The 21,345-nt window shown below is 41.1% G+C and overlaps 1 protein-coding gene across 8 annotated transcripts in view; it reads right to left on the bottom strand.

The window, feature by feature from the left end:
- Positions 1–21,345, bottom strand: part of znf536 (zinc finger protein 536) — a 228,412-nt gene that overhangs the window by 165,461 nt on the left and 41,606 nt on the right. For 7 of the 8 annotated variants that reach the window (XM_084349074.1, XM_084349073.1, XM_084349071.1 and 4 more), the window contains one exon: positions 17,700–17,808. The exons of the other annotated variant lie outside the window; for it this stretch is intronic. The gene's annotated coding sequence lies outside the window, so the exon portion shown is untranslated. The remainder of the gene's footprint in view (positions 1–17,699; positions 17,809–21,345) is intronic. 8 annotated transcript variants of the gene reach the window in all.

The following is a 21,345-nucleotide window of genomic DNA, read 5'->3' on the forward strand; positions in this document are numbered from 1 at the left end:
CCTGCATCTAACAACGATTTGTGGCATTGACTCTGAGCATGCCACCCTGCCTGCACCCCCCCACACACACATACATAAATGCACACACCACCACTATCCTGTTTGGAGTAAACACGGCAAACAACTGGTGGAGATATGAAAGATTGCAGGGGGAACTAACAAAATGGCGTCTGTAATGTGATCTGCCCTTGTTGCTACAGTAGCTTAATCATTCATAAGCCTGTACAATGGGAGGACTGGCAGGCACTACTGAGTCTCCACCAGGGTCCTTTGTTCCTTTTGAAAAATTCATCTTAACTGTTTTTCTTTTCAACCTATCAGTCATGAAAATCAAATGTCTTAATGCTGTAAATTGTGTTTTTCCTTCAGCAGTATAAGCTCATTAAAAAAACAGCATTTAAACGTTAACTGACTCACAGCTTCAAATAACTAATCCCCCCTCGTTTTCCTTCCCCTTTAGTTTCCCTCTGTCCCCCTTTCAATCTCTCCCTCTCATTCTTCCTCTGTCGATCACAATCACGTTAGTAGCAAGTTCCTCAGTGCTCTTCGATACAAGTGAAAAAGCTAATTTGGGAGAGAAACACACAGATCTTAATTCTTTTGGAGGAGGAGAGTGAGTCATGTAGAAAAGCATATTCACCATGTATCATAAACAATAGGGAGTAGTGAGAGAAGAGAATAACACACCCACGCATGCACACGCATTCGATCACAAAAGAAACGAAATATCTCATTACGTTGTAAATAAGGATATATGTCGGAAATGTCTCATACCATTACTATCAAATGTCCAAACACAGCCCTGAACCTGCATTTGTTTATTTACAATTCGCCAAAACTCCAATAAGACTTGCAAAAACACAAATTCTGCCTTCTATCAAGCCACAGTTTGGTCTCAATGACTGTATGACAACAGTACAGTCGCATTGCTAAGCAGATATCTCAAGGTTGGGAACGAGATGACTGGCAAGACCCAAACTGGCTGAACCAACTCTAAAGTCATGTAGGTTTCATGTGATCCAATCCAGCACGTTTGACCTGACTGCACGGAAAATGTTCCCATTGATTATCTAATTCTCAATCAGTGAAGAAGAGACACTTCGAGAAAACACAGCATCCACACATACTGTATGTGTGAATGTGAGTGCTTGTGTGTGAGTGTGTGTGCAGTAGTCGCCTTGGCATCTTAGCCTTGATTGACAGATCCTTAGAGACTGTTACAAATCTGTTGACCTTTGACCTCCCCGCTGAGTTGTAAAAACCACACTCCATTTCCCTTAAGACTTTAACAGCCTGTACAAATGGTGTGTGTGTCTCTGTATGTGTGTCTATGTGCATGTGTGTTTACCTCTGTCTGCGTGTGCGCGTACCGTGTTTGTGTGCGGTGTAACCCTGAGGTTAAAGAGCAATCTGCAGCCAATTAAGCGCTTCACTAGGAGGGCCCTGCTTCCATGAATGAGAGGAATGCTTTACGAGCTTAAGAGAGAGGGACTTGACTCAGTGCTTTGGAAGCACTGTGTGCGTGTGTGTGTGTGTGTGTGTGTGTGTGTGTGTGTGTGTGTGTGTGTGTGTGTGTGTGTGTGTGTGTGTGTGTGTGTGTGTCATGGTTGAGACGTTTATAGTGCAGGTTTGTGTGCTGGTAACAATTAGGTGTCAGGGAGCTAATGTAAGGGTTTAAAAGTTCACCACATACAGAGGACTGGTTGGTTTGGAACTGGGTAGAGTTTGAAAGCAGCAGTCTTGACCCGACATTATGAGCCAAAAAGAGAGTGAGAGTCAAAGTTTCTGCTGTCATTTTAATATGTGTCAATGTGCTGTGTCTTGTTGTTTCCCTGACATGATCATCAGTAATAGAAAAAGTTTTGACTAAACTAAATGTTTCTTTTCTTTTTAGTTGGATCTTATAATCTTGAGAAATGTGTAATTACTATTTGTGGTGCTACTTTCCTTTTTTCAGTGGTCTAGATTAACATTGTACATACATACTGTATATGCTGGGGTTAATTCATTTTGGAATTTGTAATGCGCTGCGTTTGTGTTGTGTTTTTTCACTGTCAATTGCAAAAAGGTGTGTCTGCAAATGCAACCTTGTGTCTTGACCATATTTGATCATTTTATCCACAAGAAAAGGACTTTGCAGTCCAGTGTGCTGTATTGTTTTGCAACTGTATATAGTCCAGTCATTCATTGCCAAAGACAATTCATGGCTACTTTATGCACATGCTTAGGTCATAGCTGACTACTATGTTTTTATTTTACTAAAGAAGGAGAGCAGAAGTATCTCAGTACCTCACTGAGTAAAGACAAACTGCATACCAATAATAAATGCTGTACACCTCAGATTTATTATTAAAGGACATTGTTCAAGTCATCTTTTTCTTTGTTTTTTTTATATTATGATAAATAATGTATCATGGGATATTTATTGCGATGATATCGTTACATCCTTAGTGTATAATCACCTGAAACTAACAATCATTGTGTTTTCATTACCTAAGAGTTTCCAGCATCAGAGACAGAGCCACAGCCTTCCTTCATATGAAAGCTGCTCAGTGACACATGAAACCAAAACAGTTCAACCTGGATCTTCTCCGCATTGTCAAAGACTTCCACTGACTGAGCTGCTAACTTGCGGCTTAGCCCTTGGCCAACTTGAAAGGGAATAAATACTTTTTAGTGTGACTCTCTTCTAGACTTTCCAAATGTTATTGGAGAGAACAGATATATTCTGATAGTGAAACGAGTGGTCTTGCAGGGATTAAGATGCTCAGAGAAAATGTATCCAGCATTTTAAAGCTGCTTCTTTTACGATGAAAGCTTTTGGGATAAAGGCTTTTGGGGCCCCAGTGCATTATGTGACGTTGTAATTACATTGTTTGTCCACTATGTAGAAGTGGCCTCACAGCCTGGCGCTCTTTCTGCGGGCTTGCACCACCATGTTTCTAAAGTAGCCCAGAACAGACAAACTTAACAATGGATAAAGGGGGCCTGTTTTCGTTTTTCACATTTGTAGTAGCCACTGTATTTTCTCCTATATGCTTGGTGAATGAGATGTATACAGTTGGTTGCACTAAACAACCTCACTGCTAGATGCCACTAAATCCCACACACTGGACCTTTAAAAACTTAAATTAATCAATTTGTATCTAAATAGCCCAAACCCACAAATTTGCCTCAGAGTGCAACATATGATCCTTTATACTTACTCGTCAGTATAGAGAGACATTCATTTTATTACACCTATGCTTTTCCAACTGTAACATGTCAAATTGCCAGCAGTGTCAAAGGTCTATTGTACATTGTAGTATTCAACACTTGTTCTCATAAGATTTTTAATTGTGCACTTGGTTGTTTGGTTGGGTGAATTCTCAGGAATGACCCAAGACATGTTTAGATCTGCAAATGGAAAAGCTTTCATGAAGTGGTTGCAGTTAATGCATTTTGAGCAGGGAAAAAAAGAAGCAATGGATGGAGCAAAGCGAGGGGAGGAACAGTGAAAGAAGAAGGACAAGGAGGGAGGAAGCTCGGCAGGAGGGGTCGATGTCCATCCGGCTCTCCTTCTCCCGCTCCCCACCTGCACCTCCTCCAAGCAGCCCCTGCCATCCATCAGTGAGCGAGCAGAGACGATCGGGCCCAGACTAATGAGCCGTAAGCCCCCTTACACGTGTTGACGCGTCGCTAAATAAGATCCATTTACCTAGGCTACCGCCACCGCGCCCCGCCGACGGCGACTGGAGGAGAACGGGCCGCCCTCCCCGTCGCGCCTCAAACACACCTCTTGTCACACACACTTGTGCGTACTGGCTGTTTGTTTGTGCGTGTGTGTGCGAGCTTCCTTCTGCTCCTCGCTGGTTAGTAGTATCTATCTGTAAGTCTGCCTGTGTGTGTCTGAGTGAAACAAAATCTATGTGTCTGTGCTGTTTGTGTGTGAGTGTGTGCGCATAAATGTGTAACAGTGATTGTGTGTGCCTGTGGGCAGGGAGGACGGCATGGTGATCAAGTTACTCAAGACAGACAGAAGCAATCGTTCTCCGGTTACAGAGTTTTCTCCGAGACTTGAGGGCATCACTGTCAAGTGTCGAGGCCATCAGGGAAGTCTCGCTTTAGACGATTACACTCAATCTGGTATGTGTGTGCCTGTGTATGTGTGTGTCATGGCGAGGGGGCATAACGTGACCTCTACTGCTCTAGATGGGCTCCACTGAGGGTTAGTTACTTCCTTTATGCATAATTTTGTAGTTTTTTGTGATTCAGAGTTCAGATTTGTCCCAGGATCACAGATGATCGCAGCAAATTGAAACAGAAACTGAAGTCAAAAATAATAAGGGCCTGGTGAAGTGAAGTCATTAGCTGAAATTTAACATCATCATTCCCATAAAGCTTTCAACCAGAAAAAGATGTACAGGGCATTTTTTTCTTTTTAGTTTCAGGATTTATAAGTAAGGTGAATGTGTGTGTGCAGAGGGGGCCGGGGGGCAGAAAAAACAAGCACCATCTCACTTTGAAGTTATTTCCTCTTGGTTTGCCTGCCCATCCACTGTCCCACCACTTTCACAGCAGCCTAACTGACTAATGATGCATTTAGAGGTGGCATTAGGGGGTGTTTACACCACTAAAAGGTGTGTGTCATGCTCAGCCCCTATGTGAAAAAACGAACAATCGTGTGGGAGCCAATACTGCTCATACAAAGCGTCCTCACATAACAAAGCAGTTGAGTGATGAGAGACACAGGAACAGAAAAAGAGGTGGAGAGAAGGAAGGATTTTTTTTTTTTGCAAAGCACAGAAAAAAAGGTAAAAAAAAAAAGAAAAGAAAAGAAAAGTGAGACAAAGAGCCAAGGGAAAAAAAGAAAACAGGCAGAAAAGGGGACAGATGAGTGAGCAAGGCTTTAGTAGCGCTGTTGGGGTGAAAGAGAATGCCACTAATAATGAGATGTCTATTTTACCCACCAGCTCTCTGTCTCTCTCGCTGCTACGCCTGTTTTCCTCTGGCCCCCATTATCAGTGCACTTGAACCCGGGGATAACAATGAGTTCACAGAGATTGAGAAGTGCCTAGGCCTTAATTGTATGTATTTAGTCACGCAAACAGAGGCAATGGCCTGAGAACGCCTAGTTAGCCAATGACATCATTTAGCCACACAGCCACTTTAACTCAATGGGGCTGCTGTGGCGTACAGCTCTCTGTCACTTTACCCGATCCCTGCCTACCATCGCTCTGTCAGTCTTTCACTGTAGAAACATTCTCATACAGTCTCTGCAATCACAAGCTTTATTCTCCTTTAATTCACAAGCTTATTCTATCCATAACCTTTTTCACACATTTTGGCCTCCTAGAAACTGAATTCATGTCCATTTTTGTACATTTAAGCAAACATCAAAAAGTAACTTGTGTCTCTTTTTGCCTTTTTTAAAAACATGGGAAAATGAAATTTGAAGGTTTTAAAGGTCGTTGTTTTGGGTCTGTTGCTGCACCTAACAATTGTTTCCATAATCTGGCAATTATCTTTTTTTTTATGTTATTTGTTTTCTGTTCACATGGTCTCTTTATATAAACAGCTCATTTGTGCTTAAACAAATGTTTTATCTTTTCTTTATCTTTTTGATTAATTTGATAAACTGTTTGAGCAAACAAGAATACTTTTGAGAAAGTACTGTAGAATGGATATTTTCCCAGAGCCCAGAGTGACACTCTCAAAGTGCTTGTTTTATCCAGCCAACAGTATTCAATCTATTTAACGTACAATGACATAAATCAGAGAAAATCACCAAATTCTCACATTTCAGAAACTGTTTGGCATTTTCTTGCTTGATAAATGATCAAATTAATTGTTTGATGGTCAAGATTGTTGATCAGTTTTCTGTCAATCAACTGAACAATGTATCAACTAATAGTTTCAACAGTATTCAAGTAGAAGTATAATTACTGTATGATTCTTAATATATTATTTTGTTTAATTTACTCTGTGCTTGTGTGTTTGGATAAGTGTGTGTGTGTGTATGTGTGTGTGTGTGTGTGTGTGTGTGTGTGTGTGTGTGTGTGTGTGCGGGGGGTGTTCTTGTGTATGTGTAAGTGTGTGTGTATGTCTGTTTGTTTGCATGCATACTTTTGTCAATCAATGGTGGTTGCTGGCAGTCACAAAGATGATGATGGCACTGAGATGTTAGTGTGCCTCACTTGCTCGGCACAAAGAAGAGTGTGTGTGTGTGTGTGTGTGTGTGTGTGTGTGTGTGTGTGTGTGTGTGTAGAATGGAGGGGTGCTTCTCAAGCAGGGATGTCAGCACTTGAAAAATCAATCACCATCTGGGCTCATTTCATACAAAGGACAGAGGGAGGGGAGGATAACTCACAAACACACACACACACACACACACACACACACACACACACACACACACACACACACACTTCTTGCATCTTTCATTTTATGCAAAGACAACAGAGGGCAAAAAAGTACAGCAGTGAGATGCCCCTCTTGTCTCCTGTCTTTTTTGTTTTAAGTCAATTCTTAAAAATACTCCTCACCTGGTTCCCGCTGGTATAAAAGCAGGTGCAATTTCCTCCTCTGCCCCGCACCTCCGCCTGGCTGTTTTCAAAAATCAGAGGTAGCGGTGGTTGTTGTGAACAGCGAGCATACAATTGAGGAGGGAATGGTCGAACGTGGAGGGGTGTTTTCAGTGGAAAGTACTGGCCACGCTGGGGCCTATCTAAGCCATTAGGCCGGTGCTATGTGAACACACTGCAGCGAGGCTGGTGTGCAAGGTCACCCAAAGCAAACAGGGATAAGAGGAAAGAAAAGCAAAGATTCATCTGCTTGAGTTAGCACCTCAGGTCAATGGGTTTGCCTCCTATTCACCGCAGCACGGTCCTAATTTACAGATGCTGCTTTAACTCCCTTTCATAAACCTGTTTTCAACCTCACATAAGGCATTTATCTGAAAAAAGTGAATGTTTTGTGCTAACAAGAATTTTTTTAAGGATACACAAAGAGCGTCAGCGGTTGGAAGCGCGTGTGTGTGCATGTGTATGTATGTGACATGATTTTTGCTGCGGCGCTGCCTCCTTTCAGTTGCACAGCTGTGTGAGAAATACCAGTGGCAGAGGCTGCTGAGGCAGCGAAAGCATTTAATACTCGACAAACAGTTATCTAAGCCCATGTCCAATAGCTAGACATCACTGTAATGTGACCTACATACTAAGTGAATAAGAATTTTTTTGTATGTCAGTTGGGGTGCTGTGGGGGTACAGGGCACGGGGTGGGGGGTTTAGGAGGGGACGTGAGCAGAACTCTTTTTCTCCTGCCAGAGTAAAAAGAGAAAGTACAGTGTAGTGTAACAGAACATATTGTGACCTGCTAGGCATTGAACTCTCCCTCCTTTGTTCGTTTTTACCCCCTGGAAAGAGGACTTTCTCCTTTTTTTTCAGGAATTAATGAAATGACAAGTGGAGTGGGGGTTGCCATGTTTTTTTTTTCTTTTTTTTTTTAAAATATCTGTCTCAGGGATGTAGCAGAGGGTGAAGCCACCAAAACTCACCAAGACGCCCCGATTAGTATCGTCTTATCGGTCCTTTTAAATCTCTTTGGAACACTTAATATAACACATAATAACCATCATGAATAAATGGTGAATTTATAGTTAATTAAACTTTAGTTAATAGTTACTTCACTGTCAACAAATGATGAGAAATTCTTTATAAACCATTTATTAGGCAACTGTAAAGGTTTCTAAACATCAGTTGCAACTATATAATGTTTATAGATGAGCTGCACATTATTTATTAACCATTTACAAAGTGTTATAAACAACAATTTAATATATGGTTTGTTAACAGTGAAATAACTAATAACAAAATTTCTATCAACTATACATCTAACATTTATTAATGGTGGTGATGATAAACTGTACAATTTATTTTTATTTTCTTTATCAATAATTTAAACGTCATCTAAATTAATGATGTATGAGGAAAGGATGTGTTATAGAAAAATAGTGAATACATGTAATTCATGTTTTGATCATGATTATTTACCTCATCATTTGATACGTAATGACTGCATGGTTTGAGCTTCTTACTATTTTCGGTGTGAAACCTTGAGAAGGGCACTGTTTCAGCTATCGTTGCATCGCACAGAATTAAAAGGCCATTATGCATAATTTGAGGCAGGAATTCACTTCAGAACAATTTTGATAGGTTTGGTCCCAGTCTCAGCCTAAAAATTGATGAATGCACACAAACACACACTCACAAGTACACAGTCAATCTGCCTGGCCACATCAACAGAGCAGGTGTCCTTAGTAATGCACCATCGCGCACTTGGATCTCTGCATCTCAGAACAGAGGGAAACGAGGGAGGATGGGAAAGAAGAGAAAGAAATAAAGGACAGTTAGAGGAAAGAGAGGGAATTGTGTCTGTGGTGGTATTTTTATGTGTATGTTTTCTAGGTAATGGAATTAGAGCCAATATGAGGATCTGTCACTAAACTAGAGGTAACCCAAACTATGTGCAATCTGACGCACCAGTAAAACTTGAACACTTGCACCTCGTTTTTTTGCACAAGAACACAGACTCCTACACTTGTTATTTTGAGGATGATCAAAACATTGAGATGATGTATTTTCAGTATCCATATGAAAAATATTCATTTGGAAGACAGGCTGTAAGCCCAACTGAGGAGAAACTAAGCAGGAAGATATGTACTTAGTAAAGACCATGCCTTTGCCCCCTGCTGAGTCTCAGCTACATGGTACATAAATAACCATTATGAATCACGCTGTTTGGTCTCACCCTGCCGTTTCTCAAACAAGATCCAGTTTCCATTTAGACACAATGGTGATGAGCGAGCCTCCCGCGACGTGCATCATTTTTGAGAAAAGCAACAAAATAAAACAAGTCATGTGTTTATCTAGTGCTTTAATTTGCTAAAATGCACAAAATCAAGTAACTTAACCCAGTTTGGATGGCCACATTCTAGCTTCTTGGTGTTTACTTTTCAACTCAGCTGCCTAATAGGCTCACATCCAGTCTGAACCTACACAAGGCCATAGGGCGAACTGACAACAAAACAGCCATGCAGCTCAGATGAAAGACAAACTGCTGCTCAAATAGGACCATTAGCTTGCACAAAAGAAGAAGTCTGAGAGGTTAGCCATCCATTATCAGAAAGTGTAATACTCTCACATGGCAAATCTTTTATTGTGAAAGTCTACGTAGGTCAAATGTGATAAAACGGGGTTGGAAAAATCCAATATGCCAATTAAGAATGCTCAATCATACCATTAGCAGTGTCATAGATGCACGACTGTGTTCAAGCTTGTTGCCTTTCCTTTTTGGCATCAGTTCAGAGGCAATGTCTTGGGTGGTTCACTCACATCAGCTTCTGTAGCCTGAGAGATTACCCTACACAAACTTTATCCCGTGGCAAATCTATCCTTAGAGCACGCATTTTCAAACCTTGTAGCAGAAACCAAGCCTTCATTCAGGGAATCTCCTTTGTAGAACTTAAATACATCCCAATGTGTCCATAAACAAAGGCCTCTACCCTTCCTCCTAGCACTCTGTGACACTTTAAGTTTAGGATTCTTCAACAGGCCTGTGGGTGGGTTTTTCATTCTTCCCCATTCTTCCTTTATTTTGCTCCTTCTTTAGAGCATTAGGGCGACTAGCCATTGAACTACAACCGCTACTATAAAAATTCATCAGGATTAAAATGACCTCACACACAAAATTAAAGTTCCCCAATGTACACAATAAGGGCCTGTATCTTTTTTAAGACATTCTCAGCTTCCTTGGGAACAGGATTGTTTCTTGACAAAGTGGTCTCAACTCAACAATGAGCACCTTTCAGACACACACAGGGACTGCCTTTAGAGCTGCGGAGAGAGACGGATTTCACATATCAATCAAAAGAGGGAGGGGGGGAGAAAAAGGGCCCTCGTCTGGTGAGAGTGGTCCTTCAGGAACCATGAACAGATTCGAATGGAGTATATGCTTTTCTCTCTTACCGCCACTATTCATAATAATAGAGGACACAGGAGTAGTGGAGAGGGAGGGGAGTCCTCTTAACACCTTTTTTTTTTGGACTTGTCTTCCCTTATATGGAGACTGAAGCATGGTTCCTCAGCCTGGGCCTGAAATAATAAGACTGTAGTGGATGCGTAGATTGTACAACATTGAAAAAAAGTTGCTTTGTGAAGAGGCCAAGAGGACCCACAGTATTCAGTGTGTGTGCAAGCTTTCATGTTCTTGAGTTTGTACATGCAAGGCTTGTATGTGTGCCTGTCTATGTGTGCGTGTGTGTGCGAGTGTGTGCGAGCCTGTGTGTGTGTGTGTGTGTGTGTGTGTGTGTGCATTCCATTTCACCTGTGCGATGGCATAATGAGCCCATGAGTGTGTGCACTGGGCCACAACCACCCACTGCGCCAGCCATCCACACCACTGCTGCTAATCGTGTTGAAAATGAATAAGGTGTCAGAGTAGTTAATTCACAGCTGTATTAAAGCACCACAGCCCAGATATAAGGTACATAAAACAAATTAAATTATATATAATATTCTATTGTAGAATATTTCTGACAGCTTTATTAATGGCCACTCCTCAAAGGTCTTCTTATTAGGTCACTGGCTGCATGTTTCACCCTTTACACTGTTTTGGGCCTTGGGTATTCAGATCATCTCCGACTCATAGTTCTCAGGAACACAGATCAGATCACACTCCACCAAGGTCCAATATCGAACTTGATAACCTTATGCTTTCTGCATTTTAAACCACCCATAATTGTTTAATCTAGTTTAAGATTATTAGATCTAGGATCTGCATCAGATTGTACTCACTCATAGATATCAGCCATCTTAATATACCTACACATCCATGCATTATTCCCTGAGAAATTAATGAAAATGTGAAAAAAGGCCATATCTTGCAATTTTCCACTCCAATTCTCCAAAAACGTCAGAAAACATGAGCTCCTTAAGTTAGATTCCTCTGGCTTTTTAGTTGCAATTCCACACACGACCCATGCATGTATTCATAACTGGTGAATAGCATGCACAAATATCATCGTAATAGCCTGCAATGGTGCCCATCCTAACTAGCTCAGGCAACTCAATAAATATCACTAGGTCTACTCTATACAGCAATATACATGTAGAACATACAATGTAGAATGTACAACGCTGAAGTCAGTTTAGTCTTTTAGTTGCATCATGTGGAGAATTGTGGGACACAACAGAAAACAGATATGATATTACACTATAAAAACCATCACAACCAGGAGGCTATTCCATCACTCCCAACAACACTTTTATTTAATTAAATAATTACTATTTAATATAATATATTTCTCTAAAGCCAGTGCATCAAAGTTTTGTGTTTCGTGGAGTAACAGTGTGCATGTTTATATAGTAAAGTGTGGAAAAACATCTTCCAGTGTTCCCCTTTTTAAACTAGCGGCTGGTTTTATTTTCCACAAATTACACCAATTTCTTTTCAATGGACTGCAATAACATGCATCTACACATGAGGAGGAGTCTGGGAGATTGCCTCACACTTGTTAACTGACATGAATTACACCATTTCTCTGTGCTTAGACCTCAGTCTGACATCAAAGTGGATCTCAATATCTCTGAAAAAAGTATTAGTATTCACTGCATGTATGTGTGACACATGTGTGCTATTTTTATATAGGGATGCTGTGAAAGTGTGGAATTGGGGACAAGGCAGCCTTGCACCGGGCCGTGACACAGACTTATGTTAAACCTAATTAGATCATGATAATAGCTTTAGGGCCCCAGTGATCAATGCTAGAGGTCTGTGGAGATGAACTTTCCTTAAGTTTCATGCTGCACACTGGGTGTACTCATTTCTTTCATGCGCACACACACACACACACACACACACACACACAAAGTGGTTCTAAGGCACTGTGTTGTATGATAGTATTATCTTAAATATGTTTCTGCATATCCTATATCTGTTTCATTGGTTTGCCATTTTAATGTTGGTAATCAATGAGTACGATATCATTAGATCGATGTATGGTCAGTGTTGGACTAAATACATTTTTAAATAGGTTGCATCAGTGCACCATCCACCACCAATAAGATGGATATGACTCAGAATTCCTTAATATTAGAGATGTATAAAGCCTGCATTACCTCGCCCGAGTCCTCCAAGCCTCTCCCAGAATGCAATGCACTCACATTGTCTCCACATCACTAAAAGACACTTGCTGATTGTGAGCGGCTTTCCGTCAACAACCCTATGGTGGAGTCTAGTTTACAGCTTACAGACTCCTCGGATCACTCTCGCTGAAGACAAAGAGGATTCCTTATGCTTCCATTATTGTATAATGCAATTTGTGTAATGTAATATTTCAACACGTCTGCTGACATGCTAGCTAGCTAACTTATGATTAGTCTTGATACTGGATGCTTTGGGAATCCCTGCACGTATCGGTTGTGGCTATATCCGTTGTTGACTCTCAAAGCTTCCTCCCTATTTCTCTCTATCCCAACTTAGTAAGATGTGTACAAGAGCAAATTCAGGAGACGAAATTGTAAAAATAAAGATGCTGGCTGGCCAAACCAACAGTAGCTGACATTTGCTTGCATTATGTTTGTGTTTTGCACACTGTAATTACCTTTGGACAAGCTCCGGTTTGGAACCAGCATTCTTGGCTTTTTCGAAAACTCGCCCACCCATTTAATTCTACAACTGTCAACTGTTCAGGCTGGTATTCACTCACTGAAGCCCTGTATATCTGTGTCCGCTCAAGAAACACAAGAAACATTGTCTTTGAATTTACCCTTGGGTCAGGTTTGGAGTTCTTTAAGAAAATTAGATTAGTCTTTTTTGAACCTCTGCTATTACACAATTTTGTAAAATTGAAATAAAAGCATTAAGCCATCCATACTAAATTGATCAAATGTCCCATTGTTTAAAGGTACTTCAGAAGCTTGTTTTATTCTGATGTGGTTACACCTGCAGGAAGACTTAATAGAGTAAATACTTGGAAACATTCGCTATGAAAACAATCTATTTCATGTCCAGTATTGACTGAGCCAAAGAGTTGAGAAGGTCCAATTTGCTGACCTCAGGGCTGTCACCAACACTGTAGGTCTGTTGACTTCATTGGGCTAGAAAGGCCAGATTTTCAAAAGAAGTTTCAGAAAGAGCCAAATGGGTTGTTTTTGGTATGTTATCAGGTTGTCTCCTGGTGACCTCATTGTGGAGGAATGTCAGGTACATCCACAATTGAAGAGACCCCCAGGAAGACTATAAACACTCTTGAGGGATAAGAATCGCCTGGAAATGCTGCATGTGCCCCCTAAGAGATCTGAAAGATGAGTCTAGGCCTTTCATGCATGGTATCCCCTATAGTGGACTAATATTTGAAAGCCATTTTTAACTATTCTAGCTGGGGAACAATGTCTCAACCACCAACTGGTGGACCCCCAAATGCTTGTCCACAATTTAATTTAGTAATTATCCTTTTTTGGTATATGGTGTCATATATTCAAAATGGCAGAGGACAGAGGACAGCACATCTGGAATAAATGTTACATTTTCCTATTCAAAGAAAGCCAAAAAAGGGAAAGAAAAAAAGTCAACCAAATAAGGTGTAATAATAACTTTATCAGGATTTTACCGCGTCATTTTTCTTGTGCATTTCTATGACTGACAAGACATGCATAATGTATTTAATGTCCACTCCAACATTATCCGCCCAAGGGTATATTCTACCTATTTAATCTTATTCAGTGTTTTACACATAGTTAAATTAATCACCAATACAGTCCTCAGATTTGATCTAAATGTACAGTAAGTCCAAAAGGCAGAATATACCCTTTGGCGCATAAAATCCATTGGAAAGAACAGAAAAAAGATTCAAGTCTGGTTAAAACTATTCTTAACATCTCTTATTCAGTGGAAAAATATAATTTTTTCCCATCCGGTTTTCTGAGAATAAAAGGATTTAACAGCTGTTAACATCATGTAGTTGATGCATCGTGTCCACTGCAGCAGACATTGACGTAACTTCTTCAAAATAAGATTTTTTTGATTTTTTTTTTAAATATACACAGTATTGACATGATGATTCACGATTATTCATGATTGTGGATTATTTTGTGATTTAATAATTCATGCATGAAAGGGCTGGGGGCAAGATAAAACAGCCCAACTGTACTTGGATAATAGCTCTGAAAAGTAGATGGATGAATGAAAATACCAGTATCTCTGAAAAAAGAATGTATATTGGCCTTTAAAAAACTATCTTAATTGAAGCCTTGTGCACATCTTTTTTTCTGTGGACAAACATGCATGCATTTTTGGAAAAACTTAGTCACTCAGGTCTCATCCCCAATAACATAAAAGATTTGAATGAACACGGTTATTTGCCAGAGGTCAACTTGATTCATAACCTATTAGTGCTGGGTCGGTCTGTCTTTTCAGTGGCAGTACCTGGCCTGTTCCAGTTTGACATGCTAGCCTGCCAGCTGCCTAGCACTGAGATGACGACTGGTATTCTGCAGTAGTTGTTAAAATTTGATTGATACACTTTTTCCAAAATGTGTTCAAAGAGGAACTCATCACATACAGATTGAATAATTTACTAAATGCCCAATCTAAGCCACAGATGTGTCTGTGTGTCGATGAAACAAGCTGTCTACACAAAGGTGTACTGGATGATATACTGACCCCCTGAAACCTTGTAATGAATAAAGGTTTAACAGCATTTAAGATACAATCTCCCTGCAAGAAAAAGGCATCCCTCTGCTTGGTGTTGAATGGTGAGGTGTTAAGCTTTCCATGGCGACATCTATCTCTCGCCACCACCTTGAGGGCATCTTTTAAGCAGAGGAATTTAGCCATTATGTGGCATTAACCTCATTAGAAAACACTCTTTAGCTGCTCCAAGATAAAATTGATTTACAGCTGCCATTTCCACCACTGCTCTCGATCAATGGTTAAACTATCCCTTTTATGGCCCTGTGCACACTCTCTGCTCTTTTCTCCGGTTTTCTTTAACTGCTCTTTAATTCACACACACACACACTCTTGTCCTCGTGCCAGGTACTGTATGTAGTTGCAGATTGGAAGAAGGCTTTTCTCTATTGCCCCATGGTCAACTGTCAGGTCAACTACATTTTTTGAGAGTAGATAAACATGATTGAATCACTGGCAAATTCCTCAAACGGATTAAGCACAAAGTTGCTGTGTTAGTCTTTTTTAGATGAGAGAGTTTCACCATGATCAGCTAAATTTGTGCGGGTGGTATTAATTGAGGTTATATCTTAACAAAATGTATTAAGATATAACCTCAGTGTGTTCATCTTTCACTCTTACCAAGGTTGTTATTCACAATTAAAAGAGGTTACTGGTTCGTATTATGGCCTGAATGTTGTAGGGACATGGAGGCAAGATTGGAGTCAAGTCAACTTACCTGTTATGGATACCTATGGAAGTCCTTAGAAGATCATTGATAAGTGCTCAATACTTCTCATGAATCATGTATTTTGCATTAGTCTACAACATGTTCAAGGACAGTAGGCTCTAAGCATGATCACCTAAAAGAGGAAATGGTAATTTAGCAAGAAACATAAAATCCTAAGGTTGTGTCTAAGCTAAATCTGCTCAAGAGATGTTGACGGATGTAGGTAAGAGCTACAAAAAAGGTTGCTTTAGCGTTGTTCAGACTGCCAGCCCAAATCTGGTTTATGGCTTCTTCAGTTCTGAACTGAAGAAGCCTCTTGGATGAGAGGTGAAATGTCTTCAAGAAAATGAAACAAGTCCAGTTGCCTACGATACAGCACTTTGACTCTGACTCTGTTGCTCATACGTTCAGATCTGATTTCAGAATTAAATCTGATTTGCCTGCAGTCTGAACATGCTGAAGTGGGTTATGACACAAAAGTATAAAAAACTTAAAGTGATTGACCAATTGTGAATGTCTACTTTACCATGTTTCCACAAGAGGTTGACAGGTAAGACTGTGCACAGCCAAGCCAAGCAAAAAATTCACAATCCGTGTCTGTGTGGCCAAATGTCAGTTCATGCCCGCCCACCTCTGACAGCTCAGGTTTATGTGGACGTTTAAGCAAAACACGCAACGCTGTATTTCTTTGACAAATCAATATGACCACCATTTCAGCTCTCCTTCCTTCCCTCCCTCCCTCCGTCTTGTGCTCGCTCCTTTCTCATCTCCCTCTGTCTGGGAGAATTGATCCGCAAGGATGGAATGATATCAACCAGCGCATAGAGTGATATGCCCCCGCTCCCTCCTTCCTACCCTCCTTTCACCGCACTTTTGACACATAAATAAAATATGTGGCCTTTTTGTTTCGATTCACCATGGTGTTAGTTTTGAGAAAGGAATATGGTGCACGGGGCTCACATGGAGCTGTTGGTAGACCAGAGGGAGCTGAGAGTCGGCTGGTTGCCATCACTCACTGTTCACAGGCGCCCTACAAAATCCCCTGAACTTTCCGACACACGCATTTGTTAGAGTGACGCAGTCAGATTCTAAAGAATGGCATTAGAAAATAATGTGAGTGCTAAATTATTCAGGCATTTTTTGCCATAATGCCTCACTTTACAACCACACACAGCTACACACACACTAACACACACACACATATATATATATATCCTCCCACTCCCATCTGAATTATGGCACATCCATTTAGTGTCAGTGTCCAAATTTGGCAAAGGAAAGGATGAGAGAAGGTGCTGTGAGAGGAGAAGAGTTCACTGACTCTGTCATGCTTCTGCATTAGGTTGCCAAACCAGCATCACAATCAACCAACACTTTAATATCAACTGAAATAAATCACGCATGGCTACATGTATTAGGCCCTGCTATTAACAGATAAATGCAACATGTTCATCCGCACCTCAGCTAGATATTCCTGATATGATGGCAAAGGCATTTCCACAGCTGGACAAGAAATATCTGCTAGGTGAACTAACCTCTCATCCTCGGAGCATGCCAGAGCGTCAGGCCCGCAGGGCTCTCCACTTCACAATGCTGAAGGGTTTTTTTTTCCGACTCTAACTTCTCCTCACACCTTCCTAGACTTCAGTTGCACTTTTGCACTCCCCTCCCCTGCATTGGAAACCCTCAAACGTAGGCCAAGTCAAACGCATGCATACCTATATTACATAACGTAGGCTATGTCCAATACACATCTTCATGTGTGGACACTGAAGAGAAGAATGACAAAAGAGATAAGAGGCAGACAAGCTCGGATGTAAAGATAGACGGAGTAACCTTACTACAACGGATCACTGATGGGATTAAATAGGAATTATCTGTTCATATGCCCATGCAGGCCCTCTGTACATCCATGTACAACAGACGTCCCAGCCAACTGCTGTCTGTGTGTGTGCCCGTGTGTGTGTGCATATGTGTGTGTCATTATAATGATCATCCTCATCATCATAGTGCTCGTCATCATCACCGTACACAGATTGCATCATATTGTGGATAACTCTAACCTGCTGCACAGACCCATCAGACAGCTCTCCTCTTTTCTCTCCCTCTTCCTTCCTTTCTCCTTCTCTTGAGTTTCACTCATTCATGCAAGACTACTGTTACAAATAAATATCTGAAAATTAAAATGTGTCCATTTGTTATTATCCCCCCCCCCACAGCCCTTCCCTCCCTCACTTCCTCTTCCCTGAAAGCCCTTAGTCACCTCAGACGGTGGGTGGGGGTGGTTTCTTAGACAGCGTGATAGTGTGCTTAGCCTCGTTAAGCCAGCTTCAGCTTCAGCTCTGCTTCTGGTCGGCACTGATCAGGGAGCCCTGGGAGAGAGACACAGACAGAGGGAAGGAAGGAGAGAGAGGGAGAAGATAAGGAAAATGCTGAGTTCACCGCCACCACTGCCCCCCTTCCCTTTGCCTCCCTCCCTCCCCCTCTCTCTTTGCTTCGAGCATCCCCTCCTCGGGAAGGGGTTTCCCCCCTGGAAAGAGGAGGGGAAGGTGAATCGACTGCTGCACCGCTGCACTGCTGACTGCGATACCTTCATTCTCCTCCTCCTCCTGTTCATCCACCTACTTTTCTTCACCCTTCTCTTCAAGCCTTTAAACATTTCATTGACTTTTTGGCGTATACATTTTCTGCTATTTTATGTATACAACATTCCAATAGCAGACAGTTACTCTGACATGTAAACCTCCAAATCTAAATTGTGAGATTTTTTATTAATATTTAATAGTGTTGTAGTACTCGAGCTTGGTCTTGTTCTCGCCACCGGTCACAAGACTACTTTTTAAAGATGTTGGTCTTATCTAGGTCTCACACATAGGCTGCATATGGGCAACGAAAGCGGAAGAATGAAGCAGTATCTTCATTTCTTTTCTGTGTGTGTTTTTATGGGGGGTGTGGATCTTTAAGATCAATTTGAGGAGAGCCTATGGTTTGCATTTTCCATGAGACATCGTAAGTGTATCATGTGAGTTTGGGACTTGCAGTGGTCTGGTCTTGTTCTCAACCCTCCAAAGTCATGGTCTTATCTCTTCGTGGATACAATCAAGTCAGGGTCAAGACTTGATCTGGGTTTATGTTGTCTTGGCTACAACACTGATATTTAGTATAAAAAGGGTAAGTCTTGTGATATTCTGTATGTTCTATATTACAGTTCAACACTGCAGTGACAGCATCAATACCCATCTCCCTGATGACAGGGCGATGGGTATTGATGCTCTATCGATGTTTCTTTTTTTTTTAATTTACTATTGCATGCCATAAAGGCTTGCAATATGATTGAAATCAACCAGAGGAATATTTGTGATACTGATTCATATATTGTAATATGGCAAATAAGTAATAATAATAATAATAAATAGTAATAAAAAGTAACCAATAAAAATCCTACTGCCAACAGAGATGTGCGCAGGCCTGTTATTTTCATGTACAGGTCAATAATAATAGAAGCAAAGTTGATTTTATTTGTATAGTCCAAAATCACAAGCCACAAAGTGTTTTCCACTCTGTCCACAGCACACCCTCTATCCATTAAGATGACCAGATTTCATTTCTATCAAAGGTTTTTTTTGAACATGTCCCTTCAACTGTAGGTTCAGGCTTTAAAAAGCATGATGTGCTGTATGTTAATTAAGAATAAACATAATGTTAATGATGATGTTATGTGTTACCAAATTCTTGCTAAAATTCAAAGCTTTCATAGTGAACTTGCTTTCCACTCACAGCAAGTCGTTTAAGACATCTGAACTCCCTGTGCACATTAAGGCATTAAAGAAAAACAGAAAATCTACAGCTCCTGCTTAGATCTGCAGCTACATATTTCATGGAGTAGATATCCAGGTCATTAAGCAACATTCTGACACCTCTGTTATTTACTACCCCAACCGGTTTCCCACCTCGTTTAATCAGACTTTACTAAAACCCGCTGACTCAGAGCGAAACCTTCTTTCTTTCTCTCTGCTCTGTTTATGTTTATCTCCTCAGCTCCATTCTCTCTCTGCTTTGCTCTTTTTCTCTTTGCTTACTTACTCATATTTTCCAAAACGTCTATTTCACATGTGTCTGGGGTTCGGAGGGGCTGAGCCACAGAAAAATCACAAAAGAACAAATAAAGTGAAGTAAAGCGGAGCGTTTTCCGCCAACATGAAAGACTGCAGCTATCAAAGGCAGAGAGGTCTCAGCTATGTGTTGTACTGTAGCAGCCAGATGCTGCTGAGTGTAACTTACATTATCTCACCGGTCAGGTGCTAAATGTGTAACTTTGTGATTTTGACGTGTTCTACCAAAGGAACCATCACAACCCTGCATCTCCTCATCCATCAGAGGGTGATATTTAAAACATCCAAAGTGGAGCGCACCGTTTTTGCCTTAGAAGTGGTTTACCTTCGATTTTCTCTGCTGGGAAAGGATCACTTGAGACAGGAGGGGGAGGCGGATTGAAGTGAATAAGATGTGGCTCAATACAAGTTATCTTTAATGGAAGGATCCTGGATGGAGGGATTCAAGAAAAAAAATGAGGGGAAAAAAAGCAGAGAGGGGGAAAAAAACATAGATGTAAAGTGTTGACAGCTGTGTTTGGTGCGGTCAGACTCTGGGGTCAGGTACTGAGGAACACACACACAAACAAATGTTCAAACGGCACACATATATTAGCTGTCCCCTGCTAAATGGAAGCTGGATGTAATATTGTTCTTGTCACGACGGCCATCTGATGTCAATTTCACACAGCGAAGGGATCCACCACAAGCTGCTCCGTACACCATCCGTCCCAGTACCGAGCAACACCAACACATATACAAAAGGTGTATTAAAGCTACGCACTCATGTCTACTCTTTTTTCCATCTTCCCCCCAGTGTCTCTGTCTACCCCTCCCTCCTCACACACACACAAACACACACACGCACACACACTGGGATAAGTCATGAGGAAATGGATGCCCATGTTTTGTGGGACCACCTGTTCATCCTGGATACAAGTCTAAGAACCCAGTAAGGGTTAACCCTCTTTGTGGGAGGGAGCCAGGATTGTGTGTGTGTGTGTGTGTGCGCGCACAACTTCATACATACATGCATGTGTGTGCGTGTGTGTGTGTGTTTGAGGGTTGGCACCGCCCCGTCTGAAACGTGCCCCATGAGTGGCAGACTGGCTCAGGCTGTCCGGCTGGGAGGGAACAGAGCCCATTGCTGGACCACCTCCCCGGCAACACACACACACACACACACACACACACACACACACACACACACACACAGACATACACCTAATCCTATGCACATTCCATGGGGAGAATCTTTCCTCTCCATCACCCAGTCCAAACTACCTGCTTTCATATAAAAAATGAAAGAATTTATTTATGATCTGGGCTTTGGACAGTTAGATAGTTATAGTAATATTCAAAATCAGTGATTGTGGACTAAAATTATGATCATTTTATGATTAAATCATGCTGTCTTTAAATATCAATCAAAATGTATGCATTGCTCATTAAAAATAAACAATTTAGAAGAAAAAAAACAAAAAAAGTGCAAAAAAATTAATTTCCATGTGAAAATGAAATAAATGTAGGCTCATAGAAGCTGTTTGAGTTGACTGAGATATACAGTACCTATACCAAGATCATACTTCATGCTAAAACTGTTCTCAACCTCAACAATGTGGCCATGCATGAGGACCACACACTCCGACACGCCGACCTGCAGACACACACAAATGCATCCGTACAAACCACTTTGAATCATGGCACCTCTCATCATTCTCATGCCCACCCCCCCTCCCTAACAAATAATCACCTCCTGGGAGGCAACGAGATGGAGGGAAAAAAAACAGCAATCTTGTCTTTCAAACGAAAAGGGGA

This window comes from Pagrus pagrus (assembly GCF_965226575.1).
Source record: "Pagrus pagrus genome assembly, chromosome: 1".
Lineage (NCBI taxonomy): Eukaryota > Metazoa > Chordata > Actinopteri > Spariformes > Sparidae > Pagrus > Pagrus pagrus.